The sequence below is a fragment of the Mustela lutreola genome, chromosome 1 (assembly GCF_030435805.1).
Source record: "Mustela lutreola isolate mMusLut2 chromosome 1, mMusLut2.pri, whole genome shotgun sequence".
NCBI classification, from domain to species: domain Eukaryota; kingdom Metazoa; phylum Chordata; class Mammalia; order Carnivora; family Mustelidae; genus Mustela; species Mustela lutreola.
In genome coordinates this window covers 119084691-119098889 of record NC_081290.1, presented here as the reverse complement: position 1 = coordinate 119098889, position 14199 = coordinate 119084691, and positions in this window count along the sequence as shown.

The following is a 14199-nucleotide window of genomic DNA, read 5'->3' as shown; positions in this document are numbered from 1 at the left end:
CGAGTTCTCTAAGGAACTGTGTAATCGAGCAGGTGTCCATTAGTTGAGTGGGAAATCCATTTAAAGGATTTTTCGCCCCAAGTTTGCCTCTGGCGCTCTAAGGAAGTGATCGCGGGTTTGATCTTTGTTACAGTGTGGTAGATGTGGGCTCTGGCGCATGTTTTACTAGCTATGCGACTCCAGCGAATGACTTAACTACTGTTCCTTTACCCGTGTAATAAGATAATGGCATTTACCTCGTGAAATCTCCTCCTTGTGGGGATTAAAACGGGATCATGCATGCAAAGAACATTTAGGAAAATGCTTGGGACAAATTAGTGCTCAGTTAATGTTCTCTATTGTTATTTTTATTTCCTCTGTTCTTTACAGTCTGGTAGCAGATTCTTTGTTAGTCATCAATTTTTTCCCCCTTTGTTTTGCTGAATATGGACTTGAACCTTTTTGGTTTCCTTGGACTTTATGGTTTTTACAGTTTGGACTCTTGGGAGATAGGGCTGTGGGAGTGAGGGACACAGAGATACAGATACAAGATGATATTTGCAGATATTTCATCCACTCAGTAATCTGAAAATAAATTGAGAAATTTTTATAGTTTACTCTATGTTTAAAAGTCCACTACATTATTTGATGCTCTTTGTTCACTAATGTTCAGAAGATTTCAGCATCAGGCAGTTTTCAGGGATGTAGCCTCAAGATGAACTATTGTAAAGTTCCTATGTTTACTTTCACATTATTTCCTATGAAGGCAGTAGGAGGAATTAATTTTTCAGTTGTAGTTAGTTGATACTTTGGGCCCTACAGAAGGAGTTGATTATAAGAGATAAATTCTAACTATGTTTCAGCGAGCAATAGGGGAGAAGAGTTTGACTTCTGCCAGCACTGAGTGGACCCAGGCCAGGTTGGGCAGGCCTAGTGTCTTAGCCTTTGGAGGGTAGAGGCAGACACCTATGCTTGAGACCAGTTTCATTAGCCTTAATTTGGCTAGCCTGGCTGACAGATCCCTATCACCTGGGTTTTCTAAACAGTTATAAATAAATTAGTTCCAGGTTGCCTCTACCTAGAAGGTTCAAAGCAGGTCAGTTTACTTTCACTTATGTTAGTATTGGGGGGAAACGGAGAGTAACAGCAAAGCATTGAAAACATCTTCAAATTTATAAAACCGAAGATCAATAACCAATAGTTAGGAACATCTGAGTGTGTGATATATTAGTCCAAATCATGTAAATATTAAGTTACAAAATGTCGTTAAGTAGTCCTTAGTAATGAAGGAATATAACTCATTTCTACGGTATGCTAAGCTGAATGTAGATGACAGAAATGAACTGTAACATCATTAGTCCTTTTTTGCTATTGGCATGACCATGAGCTCCATCGCAGAGCCCTGTGCACATTATAATCATGTGATGGGCTCAGGTACAGCTGTGTGATGTTGGAGAAGGTACTTAAACTCTCTGCCCCAATCTTGTCATCTGTAAGATATCACAATAATAGTACCTACCTTACAAAAGTTGTTGAAAGGATTAAATAAAATAATACAAGGGAAGCAGTTAGCACAGGGGGCTGGCATAAATAAAATAATACAAGGGAAGCAGTTAGCACAGGGGGCTGGCATAGATTACATGTTGAAAAATGCTAGCAGCTGCAAAATGACTTATTGTGGTGAAGTTGGTGAAAATTCTGGTTAGAAAATAGGGGCACTTGGGTGGCTCAGTGGGTTAAAGCCTCTGTCTTCAGCTCAGGTCATGATCCCAGGGTTCTGGGATCGAGCCCTGTATCAGGCTCTCTGCTCAGTGGGGAGCCTGCTTCCCCCCCACCCCTCCCTGCCTCTCTGCCTACTTGTGATCTCTGTCTGTCAAATAAATAAATAAGATCTACTAAAAAAATTTAAAAAAAAAAGAAAGTGAACTCACAGTGTACCACTGAGCCTTAATTTTAACCAACATGGAATTTTTATGGTGTGCATAATACTAACACAATGTGCATAATACTAACACAATGCTCTTTAGCTATCATACACATTAGAGTTAGAGATCCTGGGGCAGATTAGAGGCTAGAATATATATTTTAATGAAGTCCCATAAATACCAAATTAGGGGCCTTGAAATTTGGGTATCTTTGATTCAGAAAAAGAAGTTAAAATTAATTTTCCACTAGATGGCATTATTCAGTATTTGAACTAATACTCCTGCTTGTACTTTTCTTTCCGCAATTACAAATATTTATTTTGCCAGTGGTTGCCTTTATTTGATGACATCTATTTTAGGAACAAAAATCACAATAATTTTATTAACACATTACAATTATAATGAGTTCATTGAAATAAAGGGTCTAATAAGTAAATGAAAAAAATATGAAATTCATAAAGAAGAAAATGCAGTTGGTTAACAAACACATAAAATAACAATAGTAAAGTAATGGAAGTTTCAAACAAAGAAATTTCCATTTTTCACTTATAAAAATAAAAAATATTTTAAAAATGTAATTAAAATAAGATTTTATTTATTTATTTGAGAGAAAAAGCACAAGCAGGGGGTAGAGGCAGTGTTGGGGGTGGGGAGAAGCAGACTTCTTGCTGGATCCCAGGTCTCTAAGATATGACCCAAACAGAAGGCAGACACTTGACCAACTCAACCACTCAGGTGCCCCAAAATAATTTATCAAAGGTCCACTATGTGGCAGGTACTGTCTGAATTAGCTGGGATTCTCTGGTTCTCCAGAGACAGATATATATATATATATATATATATATATATACGTGTGTGTGTATTTGTGTGTGTGTATATACACACACACACAAATACACACACACACACACATACACGTATATACATATATATATGTGAATATTTGGGTTGAGTCTCAACCCATTCATATATATGTATATATATATATATATACATATATATGAATATAATGAGGATCAGCACATATGGGTATGGAGGCTGAGAAGTCCCACTATTTACCATCCCACTGGTGTTCTGTGGGATGGGACAAATGTGTAATGACATGTATCCACCATTATGGTATCATACAGAATAGTTTCACTGCCCGAGTAATCTCCTGTGCTTTACTTGCTCATCCCTTCCTCTCATCTAACCCTTGGAAACCACAGAAATTTTTACTTTGCCCTAGTTTTGCCTTTTCCTGAATGTCATATAGTTGGAATCATACAGTATGTAACCTTCTCGGATTGGCTTCTTTAACTTAGCCATATGCATTTAAGGTTTCTCTGTATCTTTTCATGATTTGATAGCTCATTTCTTTTTACTGTTGAATATTTTATTTTCTGGATATACCGTAATTTATTTATCCATTTACCTATTGAGTGACATCTTGGTTGCTTCCAAGTTTTGGCAACTATGAAAAAAGCTGCTACAAACATTCATACGCAGGTTTTTATGTGGACATACATTTTTAATTCATTTGGGTAAATACCAAGGAATGTGATTGCAGATCATATGGTAAGAGTGTATTTAGTTTTATAAGAAACTGTCGAACTGTCTTCCAAAGTGACTGTACCATTTTGTGTTTCCAACAGTGATGAATAATTCCTGTTGCTCTACATCCTTGCCAACATTTGGTATTGTCTGCCTCTTGGATTTTCACCATTCTAGTAGGCGCTGTCGTTATCTCCTTATTTTAACTTGCAAGTTCCTAATGGTATATGAAGTTGAGCATTTTTTCGTATGTTTATTTGCTATCTGTATATTATCTTTGGTGAGGTGTCAGTTCAGATCTTTTGCACATTTTTAAAGTTGGATTATTCATTTTCTTACTGTTGAGCTTTAAGACTCTGAACATTTTGAATAACTGTCCTTTATCAGATATGTCTTTTGAAAGTTTTCCCAGTTCGTGGCTTATCTTTTCATTCTCTTTATATGTCTTTATTATACCAGAGTAAATCGAAGTTCAGGATGCTGAGACAGAATAAATCAGAAATATTTTTTCCCTGAGGCTCCTTTATTTTTACCCAAGATAATCTCAAGTAACCACCATCTATTTCCTCCACATTCTTTAAGCTTCTGATTGCAAGGTTTCTCTCCTTTGCTGTTGAACTCTTTTAAAAATGGGAGACAGATTTTTGACCCCATGTAACCCTAATATACAAGAGGCAAACAAAAAAGAGGTGCATTCACAGCCAAGCACTGTGGTCCTAATTGAGCCACTATTTCTCTCCCTGCAGTGACTGCAAAGACAATTGACAGTGAGAACATTCATTGACAGCTTGACCTTTCTCATTTGATGCATTGAAAGTCAAGTCTCCTCCAATCTCGTACGGCAATATAACAAAGTAGAAAGATGTCAGTATTTCTCGTGTCATACTGTAAGATATAAAAATGGTAGAACGTTCCATTCTCTGTTTTGTCCCGTTGTTATAATTAACACAAACCATCTTGTGGGAATGGAGTGACCTACTTCGATGTACCTTGCTTTGTGTATGATCGCTTAACAAGTTAGATATTCATAGACACAGACAAACGGCCAAGAACTCCCAACCCCACTTCCACTGGATTATGCAAAGGTTCTTGGCACAACAGCTTACAAGGCCCTCAAAAAACTAACCTCTGCCTCTCCAGCATCTTCTCACTATGCCACTTCCCATCTTGTATTCAGCCGTTCGGAATTATTTGCTGTCCCACTAATACTCTAGGCTGTTTTATAGCTCCATGTCCTTTGCTCATGCCGTGACACCCGCCCCAAATATCCTTTTCTCCGTTTGTGCATCTAAAGCACTTACTCACTGTTAAGACCAAGTTTCAACAATTCCTCTTATGAAGATTCTTGTAACTCCCTCCTTTTCCCTGTACCCGTATTAGCCAATTCATCCATCATGTACAATGGTATAACACACACACACACACACACACACACACCCCTATACTAATCTGTAAGATCCTTTAGGTCACATACCATGTTTGTTTTATTTCTTTATCCCAGCATCTAGCACAGTGACTGGCACATAGGAGGGTTGTTTGTTTGTTTTTTTTTAAAGATTTTATTTATTTACTTGAGAGAGAGAAAGAGAGAAGGAGAGAGCACAAGCAGAGGGAAAGGGAGGAGCAGATTCCCGGCTGAGCCAAGACCTCAATGCAGGGCTCGATCCCAGAACCCCAGGATCATGACCTGAGCTGAAGGCAGATGCTTAACCAACTGAGCCACCCAGGCACCCCCAGAGTAGGGTGGGTTTTTTTTAAGATTTTATTTATTTATTTGAGAGAGAGATCACAAGCAGACAGAGGCAGGCAGAGAGAAAGGGGAAGCAGGCTCCCCGTGGAGCAGAGAGCCCGATGCAGGGCTCAATCCCAGTACCCCGAGATTATGACCTGAGTAAAAGGCAGAGGCTTTACCCACTGGACCACGCAGGCACCCCCCCAGAGTAGGTTTTTTTTAAAAAAAAGCCTATAAAATAAATATAATAGGTCAGCGTAGTTTTCAAATGTTTAGTTGTTCCTCTTGTCAACAGAAAAAAATTATTATGCAGTTATACAACATGCCAGGAACATACCAGTGAAAAGATTAGCTCAGCATACTTTTCTTTTTCAATTTAGAGAAATTTTAACATAAACTCTCTTCCATCCTGGTTATAATTTTGAACAACATAAGTTACTGTGGAGGAGTGCCTGGATGGCTCAGTTGTGTTAGCATTTTGGTTCAGGTCATGATCCTCAATCCCAGGATGGAGCCAGCTTTGGGCTCCCTGCTCAGTGGGGAGTGTGCTTCTCCCTCCGCCTCTCGAATGCTCATTCATTTTCTCTCTCACTCTCTCTCAAATAAATAAATAAAATCTTGAAAAAAAATAGAATAGAGGTACTAGAAGGAGTACTATATTAGATCTGTCTTCTAATTTTTTTGTTTGAGGTTATCTATTTTTATAATTTACATAAAAGTTACAAAGAATTCTTATATACTCTCATTGCGATTTCCTAAATTAACAACTCTCCAGCTTGCTTTTAAAAAGGTGTTTGAGGGGCGCCTGGGTGGCTCAGTGGGTTAAGCCGCTGCCTTCGGCTCAGGTCATGATCTCAGGGTCCTGGGATCAAGTCTCGCATCGGGCACTCTGCTCGGCGGGGAGCCTGCTTCCCTCTCTCTCTCTCTCTGCTCGCCTCTCCATCTACTTGTGATTTCTCTCTGTCAAATAAATAAATAAAATCTTTAAAAATAAAAAATAAAAATAAAATAAAAAGGTGTTTGAGAGTAACTTGCAGACATGAGGCTTAACCACTTCAAAACAAAACATAAAGCATTTTCTTATACTACCATGGTACAGTGATCAAAATCAGGAAGTTAATGTTGATACAATGTTCTTATAAAATCTACAGATTAAAATTTCATAGTTGCCCCATTAGTGTACTTTTTTTAAATTTATTTTTTATTTATTTTCAGCATAACAGTATTCATTATTTTTGCACCACACCCAGTGCTCCATGCAATCCATGCCCTCTATAATACCCATCACCTGGCACCCCAACCTCCCACCCCCCGCCCCTTCAAAACCCTCAGATTGTTTTTCAGAGTCCATAGTCTCTCATGGTTGACCTCACCTTCCAATTTCCCCCAACTCCCTTCTCCGCTCTAACTCCCCATGTCCTCCATGCTATTTGTTATGCTCCACAAATAAGTGAAACCATATGATAATTGACTCTCTCTGTTTGACTTATTTCACTCAGCATAATCTCTTCCAGTCCTGTCTATGTTGCTACAAAAGTTGGGTATTCGTCCTTTCTGATGGAGGCATAATACTTCATAGTGTATATGGACCACATCTTCCTTATCCATTCATCTGTTGAAGGGCATCTTGGTTCTTTCCACAGTTTGGCGACCGTGGCCATTGCTGCTATAAACATTGGGGTACAGATGGCCCTTCTTTTCACTACATCTGTATCTTTAGGGTAAGCTGTGATCACCAAGACAGCATGGTACTGGCATAAAAACAGACACATAGACCAGTAGAACAGAGTAGAGAGCCCAGATATGGACCCTCAACTCTATGGGCAAATAATCTTCGACAAAACGGGAAAAAATATACAGTGGAAAAAAGACTGTCTCTTCAATAAATGGTGCTGGGAAAACTGGACAGCTATATGTAGAAGAATGAAACTCGACCATTCTCTTAGACCGTACACAAAGATAAACTCAAAATGGATAAAAGACCTCAATGTGAGACAGGAATCCATCAGAATCCTAGAGGAGAACATAGGCAGTAATCTCTTTGATATCAGCCACAGCAACTTCTTTCAAGATATGTCTCCAAAGGCAAAGGTAACAAAAGCCAAAATAAACTTTTGGGACTTCATCAAAATCAAAAGCTTCTGCACAGCAAAGGAAACAGTCAAGAAAACAAAGAGGCAACCCACGGAATGGGAGAAGATATTTGCAAATGACAGAACAGACAAAAGGTTGATATCCAGGATCTGTAAAGAACTCCTCAAACTCAACACACACAAAATAGACAATCATATCAAAAAATGGGCAGTAGATATGAACAGACACTTCTCCAATGAAGACATACAAATGGCTATCAGACACATGAAAAAATGTTCATCATCACTAGCCATCAGGGAGATTCAAATTAAAACCACATTGAGATAGCACCTTACACAAGTTAGAATGGCCAAGACAGGAAACAGCATGTGTTGGAGAGGATGTGGAAAAAGAGAAACCCTCTTACACTGTTGGTGGGAATGCAAGTTGGTGCAGTCTCTTTGGAGAACAGTGTGGAGATTCCTCAAGAAATTAAAAATAGAACTTCCCTATGACCCTGCCATTAGTGTACTTTTATAGCACAAGAAAAAAAATATTTCTGGTCCAGGATACAATCCACTATCAAACATTGTATTTAGTTTCTGTGTCTTATTTTTCTCTTATAACATGAAATAGCTAAAAAAAGGAAAAGAAAGTTTGTTGCTGGTGTTTTTGTTTGTTTGTTTGTTTGTTTGTTTTTGGTCTTTCATGATCTTGACATCCTGAAGCATATAGGCCAGTTACTTCTCAGCAAGTCCATGCCTTGACTTGGATTGTGTGATATTTCTTCACAATTAGATTCAGATTATGCATTTTTTCCAGGAATACCAAAGATTGGTGCTGTGTCCTTTTCAGTTCTTCATACTAAGAAGCATTACTTCTGATGCTAATTCTGCACATTTTATCAAGGTGGCTCCTGCAAATTGTTTCTGCTGTAAATTACTGTTTTTCTCTACGTAATTAAATATTATATGGGAATTACATAAATATCTTATGGAGATGAGGTTATATTTACAGCTAAGCAAAAACAGAGCAAGTTTCCTAAGCGATCTAATGAGAAAGTGTTTAGCTCTGTATTTGACCTTCCTAGGGATTATTTATAAAAATTAGAAGACTGGCAGCACCTGGGTGGATCAGTTTGTTGAGTGATAGACTCTGGATTTTAGCTCTGGTGATCTTGGAATTGAGCCCTGCCGCGGGCTCTGCCTTCAGTGCAGAGTCTGCTGAAGGCTCTCTCTCCCTCTGCCCCTTCCCCTGCTCTCGCACTCTCTCTTCCTCTTAAAAGCAAAAATAAGTAAAATCTTTTAAAAATATTAGAAGACTGTTTAAAATGGAAATCTTCTGATATTTTAGAGGGTTTAGCCTCAAAATTATTTCCTAAAACAGGGTGTGTCTCTGTATTCTGTTGAACTGAATTTTAAAACCTTAAGTAAATGGAAGTTTTGCATTCAGCAGCTCCTGGGGAATTACACTTGAAGAGGAATAGCAGTAGAGCTCTTGTTTCTATGATGTCTGTGCATTTGGCTCCTCCAAAACCCTCTGACAAGAAGATAATGTCCTATGTTATTAGTCATACTTTATAATAAAAACACCAGGCTTATGTTGGTGTTGATGAATCCTGAATTCTGGTCTGTTAACCCACATATTCTTAAAAAGAGAACGATGGGGGTGCCTGGGTAGCTCAGTGGGTTAAAGCCTCTGCTTTCGGCTCAGGTCGTGATCCCAGGGTCCTGGGATCAAACCCCGCATCGGGCTCTCTGCTTAGCAGGGAGCCTGCTTCTTCCTCTCTCTCTGCCTGCTTCTCTGCCTACTTGTGATCTCTGTCTGTCAAATAAATAAATAAAATCTTTAAAAAAGAGAGAGAGAGAGAGAACTATGTTGAAATTGTGATTTGATGCATGTTTACTTGTTTTCTGGAGTTATATATCTAGCACAATAATAGAGGAATCGTGGAATTCTTTTAGATCCTTTTTTTTTTTTTTGCTTTAATGAGGTATGATTTTTGCAAATAAAAATTGAATATATTTAAGGTATATAATGTGATGTATTTTTTTTTGTTTTTTTTTTAAAGATTTTATTTCCTTATTTGACAGAGATCACAAGTAGGCAGAGAAGCAGGCAGAGAGAGAGGAGGAAGCAGTCTCCCTGCTGAGCAGAGAGCCTGATGCGGGCCTCGATCCCAGGACCTGGAGATCATGACCTGAGCCAAAGGCAGAGGCTTTAACCCACTGAGCCACCCAGGCGCCCAATGTGATGTTTTGATATACATATACATTGTGAAACAATTACTACTATCAAGCTAATTAAAGTATCCATCACATTTTTTGTGTGTGTATAGCGAGAATACTTAAGATGTACTCTCTTACCAAATTTCAAGTATACAATACAGTATTGTTAACTATAGTCATCATGCTTATACTAGATCTACAAAACTTACTCATCTTGCATAACTGAAACTTTGTACACTTTGATCAACATCTCTCCATTTCTCCTACCCCACTCCCCATCCTAGCCCTGACAACCACCGCTTTACTCTCTGTTTCCATGAATTATATGGTTTTAGATTCCACATGAGATCATGCAGTATTTGGTTTTCTGTGTCCAGCTTATTTCACTTAGCGTAATGTCTTCCACGTTCATTCATGTCACAAATGATGGGATTTCCTTAATTTTTTAAAGACCAAATAATATTTCATTTTATATACATATATATACACACGATACATATACACATATGTATCGTATGTATGTATATAGCTCACATTGTCTTTATTTATTCACCTCTTGATGGACACTTAGATTGATTCCATATCTTGGCTATTCTGAATTATGCTACAGTGAACATGGGAGTGCCGATATTTTTTTGAGGTCCTGCTTTCATTTCCTTTGGATACATACCTAGAAGTGGGATTCCTGGATCCTATGGTAGTTCTAGTTCTATTTTTTTGAGGGACTTCCATACTGTTTTCCAAAATGGATGTACCAGTTCACATTCCCACAAAAGGTATATGAGGGTTCCCTTTTTTGCTTATCCTCACCTATGCTTATTATCTTTTAGCCTTAATACCCATTTCAACATATGTTAGGCGCTATCTCTTGGTTTTGATTTGCATTTCCTTGGTAATTAGTGATGTTGAGGATTTTTTCATAAACCTTTTGGCCATTTGTATGCCTTCTTTTTTTATTTTTATTTTTATTTATTTTTATTTTTTTAAAGAATTTATTTATTTGACAGACAGAGATCACAAGTAGGCAAAGAGGCAGGCAGAGAGAGAGGGGAGGAAGCAGGTTCCCTGCCTAGCAGAGAGCCTGATGTGGGGCTGTATCCCAGGACTCTGGGATCATGACCTGAGCCGAAGGCAGAGGCTTTAACCCACTGAGCCACCCAGGTGCCTGTATGCCTTCTTTAGAGTACTGTCTATTCAAGTACTTTGCCCATTTAAAAATTGGATTATTTGCTTTCTTGCTTTGAGTTCTTTGAGTTCCTTCTATATTTTGGATATTAAACCTTTATCAGATGTATAGTTTGCAAGTGTTTTCTCTCATTTCATAGGGTTTTTTAACTTGCTGATTGTTTTCTTTGCTGTGAGAAACTTTTTAGTTTGATGCAATCTCTCTATGTACTTTTGTTTTTGTTGCCAATGCCTTTGGGGTCATATTAAAAAAATCATTTCCCAGACCAAGTCAAGAAATATTTTCCCTCTTTTCTTCTAGTTGTCTTACAGTTTCAGGTAAACATTGAAGTCTTTAATCCATCTTGTGCCAATTTTTGTATTATGTTGTGAGAGAGGCTCCAATTTCATTCTTCTGCATGTGAATACCCAGTTTTCTCAATACTATTTTTGGAAGAGACTACCTTTCCCCTTTGAGCTTTCTTGAGATCTTTATGGAATATCAATTGACCATAAATGTGTAGATTATTCTGGGCCCCCTATTCTGTTTCATTATCCTTTATGTCTGTCTTTATACTGGTACCATACTGTGTTGATTACTACAGCTCTGTAATACAGTTTGAAATCAGGATGTGAGAACCTCAGGTTTGTTCCTGTTGCTCAAAAATACTCAGGCTACTTGAGGACTTTTGTTACCTATGAATTTTAGGATTTTTTTTTTAATTTGTGAAAAATAGCCGTGGAATTTGAATAGGAATTACATTGTGTCTGTAGATCTCTTTGGATATTAGTGGACATTTTAACAATATTAATTCTTCTAATCTATGAACATGGGATATCTTTCTATTTATTTCTGTCTTCTTTGGTTTCTTTCACCAGCGTCTCATAGTTTTCACTGTACTGATCTTTCATCTGTTTGGTTAGATTTATTCCCAAGTATTTAAATTCTTTTGCATGCTATTGTAAATGGGATTGTTTTGTTAATTTCTTTTTTGAATAGTTTGTTATTAGTGCATAAAAATGCAATTGATTTTTGTATATTGATTTTGTGTCCTGCAGCTTTTCTACATTTGTTTATTTATCTGTGCTGATAGTATTTTGGTGGAGACTTTAGGGTTTCTTTTTTCTTTTAAATATTTTATTTATTTATCTGACAGAAATCACAAGTAGGCAGAAAGGCAGGCAGATGGGGGGCGGGGAGCAGGCTCCCTGCTGAGCAGAGAACCCAATGTGGGGCTTGATCCCAGGACCCTGATATCATGACCTGAACTGAAGGCAGAGGTTAACCCACTGAGCCACCCAGGTGCCCCTAGGATTTTTTTGTAGATAAGGTCATGTCTCTGACAAACAGAGACCATTTCACTTCTTTCTTTCAGATTCAAATGCCTTTGATTTCTTTTTCTTGCCTATCTGCTCTGGCTAGGACTTCTAGCACCATGTTAAACATAAGTGGTGAGAGTGGACATCCTTTTCTTGTTTCTCATCTTAGAGGGAAAAATTCCAGCTTTTTGCCATTGAGTATGATGTTAGCTGTGGGTTTTTCATATATGGCCTTTGTTATGCTGAGGTATGTTCCCTTAAACCAACTTTGTTTAGTTTTTTATCGAATGGCTGATGAACTTTGTCAAATGCTTTTTTGGCATCTATTGAAACAATCATATGATTTTTATCCTTCATTCTGTTAATATCATGTCTCACATTTATTGATTTGCATATGTCGAATCATCCTTGTATCCAAAGGATAAATCCCACTTGATCATGGTGTATGATACTCTTAATGTGCTCCTGAATTCAGTTTGGTAGTGTTTTGTTGAAGATTTTTGCATCTGTATTCATCAGGGATATCGGCCTATAATTTTCTTTTTTGTAGTGTCCTTGTTTGGCTTTGATCTCAGGGTAATGGTGGCCTTATTAATTGACTTTTAAGTGTTCCCTTCAATTTTTTGGAAGAGTTTGAGAAGGGTTGGCATTAAATTTCTCTAAATACCTGTAGAAGTCACCAGTGAGGCCATTACGTTCTGTACTTTTTATTAGGGGGGAGTTGATTACTGATTAAACCTCCTTACTTATTATTCTATTCATATTTTTAAAAATTTCTTTATGATTCAATATTGGTAGGTTGCATTTCTAGGAGTTAAGCTTTTTCTTGTAAGTTATCTAATTTGTTGGCATATAATTGTTCATAGTAGTCTCTTATGATCGTTTGTATTTCTTTTTTTTTTTTTTTTTAAGATTTTATTTATTCATTTGTCAGAGAGGGAGGGAGAGTGAGAGAGAGCACAAGCAGGGGGAGAAGGGGGTGCTGCAGAGGCAGAACAGTCTCTCCACTGAGCATGGAGCCCAGTGCGGGACTTGATCCCAGGACTCTGGGATCATGACCTGAGCTGAAGGCAGAGGCTTAATGGACTGAGCCACCCAGACGTCCCGATCGTTTGTATTTCTGTGGTATTAAATGTAATGACTCTTCTTTCATTTAGTTTTATTTATATGAGTTTTCTCTATTTTTTTTATTAATCTAGGTAAAGGTTTCTCAATTTTGTTTATCTTTTCAAAAAACCAACCCTAGTTTCATTGATTTTTTAAAAAAAATTTATTATTCATTAATTTGAGAGAGCATGTGAGTGAGCGAGCATGAGGAGGAGCAGAGAGTAAGGGACAAGCAAACTCTGGGCTGATGTTGGGCTCAGTCCCCATGACCCTGAGATCACGACCTGAGTCAAAACCAAAAGCCAGCAGTCAACTGACTGAGCAACCCAGATGCCCCTCATTGATCTTGTCTATTGTATCTCTGTTTCATTATTTCTGCTTTGATCGTTATTATTGTCTTCCTTCTGCTAAGTTTGTCCTTTTTGTAGTTCCCTGAAGTGTAAAGTTAGTTGTTTATTTGAGATTTTTATTTTTTATTATATTTTATTATTTATTTATTTATTTTTTTAAGTAGGTTCCGTGCTGAGCATGGGGCCCAATGTGGGGCTTGAACTCAAGACCCTGAGATTGAGAACTGAGCTGAGATTAAGAGTCAGTCACTTAACTAACTGAACCACCTAGAAGCCCCTCTTTTTTTTTAGTGTAGGCCGTTAGCACTATAAATGTCCCCTTTAAACATTTTTTTTTTAAAGATTTTATTTATTTATTTGACACAGAGAGAACACAAGTAGGCAGAGAGGCAGGCAGAGAGAGAGAGGAGGAAGCAGGCTCCCTGCTGAGCAGAGAGCCCGATGCGGGACTCGATCCCAGGACCCTGAGACCATGACCTGAGCCGAAGGCAGCGGCTTAACCACTGAGCCACCCAGGCGCCCCTAAATGTCCCCTTTAGACCTGCTTTTGCTGCATACTGTAAATTTTGGTATGCTTTGTGCTTGTTTTTGTTTGTCTCAAGTACTTTTGATTACCCTTTTGATTTCTTCTTTGACCCATTGGGTATTCAGGAGTGTAATTTCTACATATTTATGAATTTCTAATTTTCCTTTAGTTATAGACTTCTAGTTTCATACCATTGTATTCAGAAAAGATACTTCATATGGTATTCTTTTGATACTTAAATTTGTTAAGATTTGTATCATAA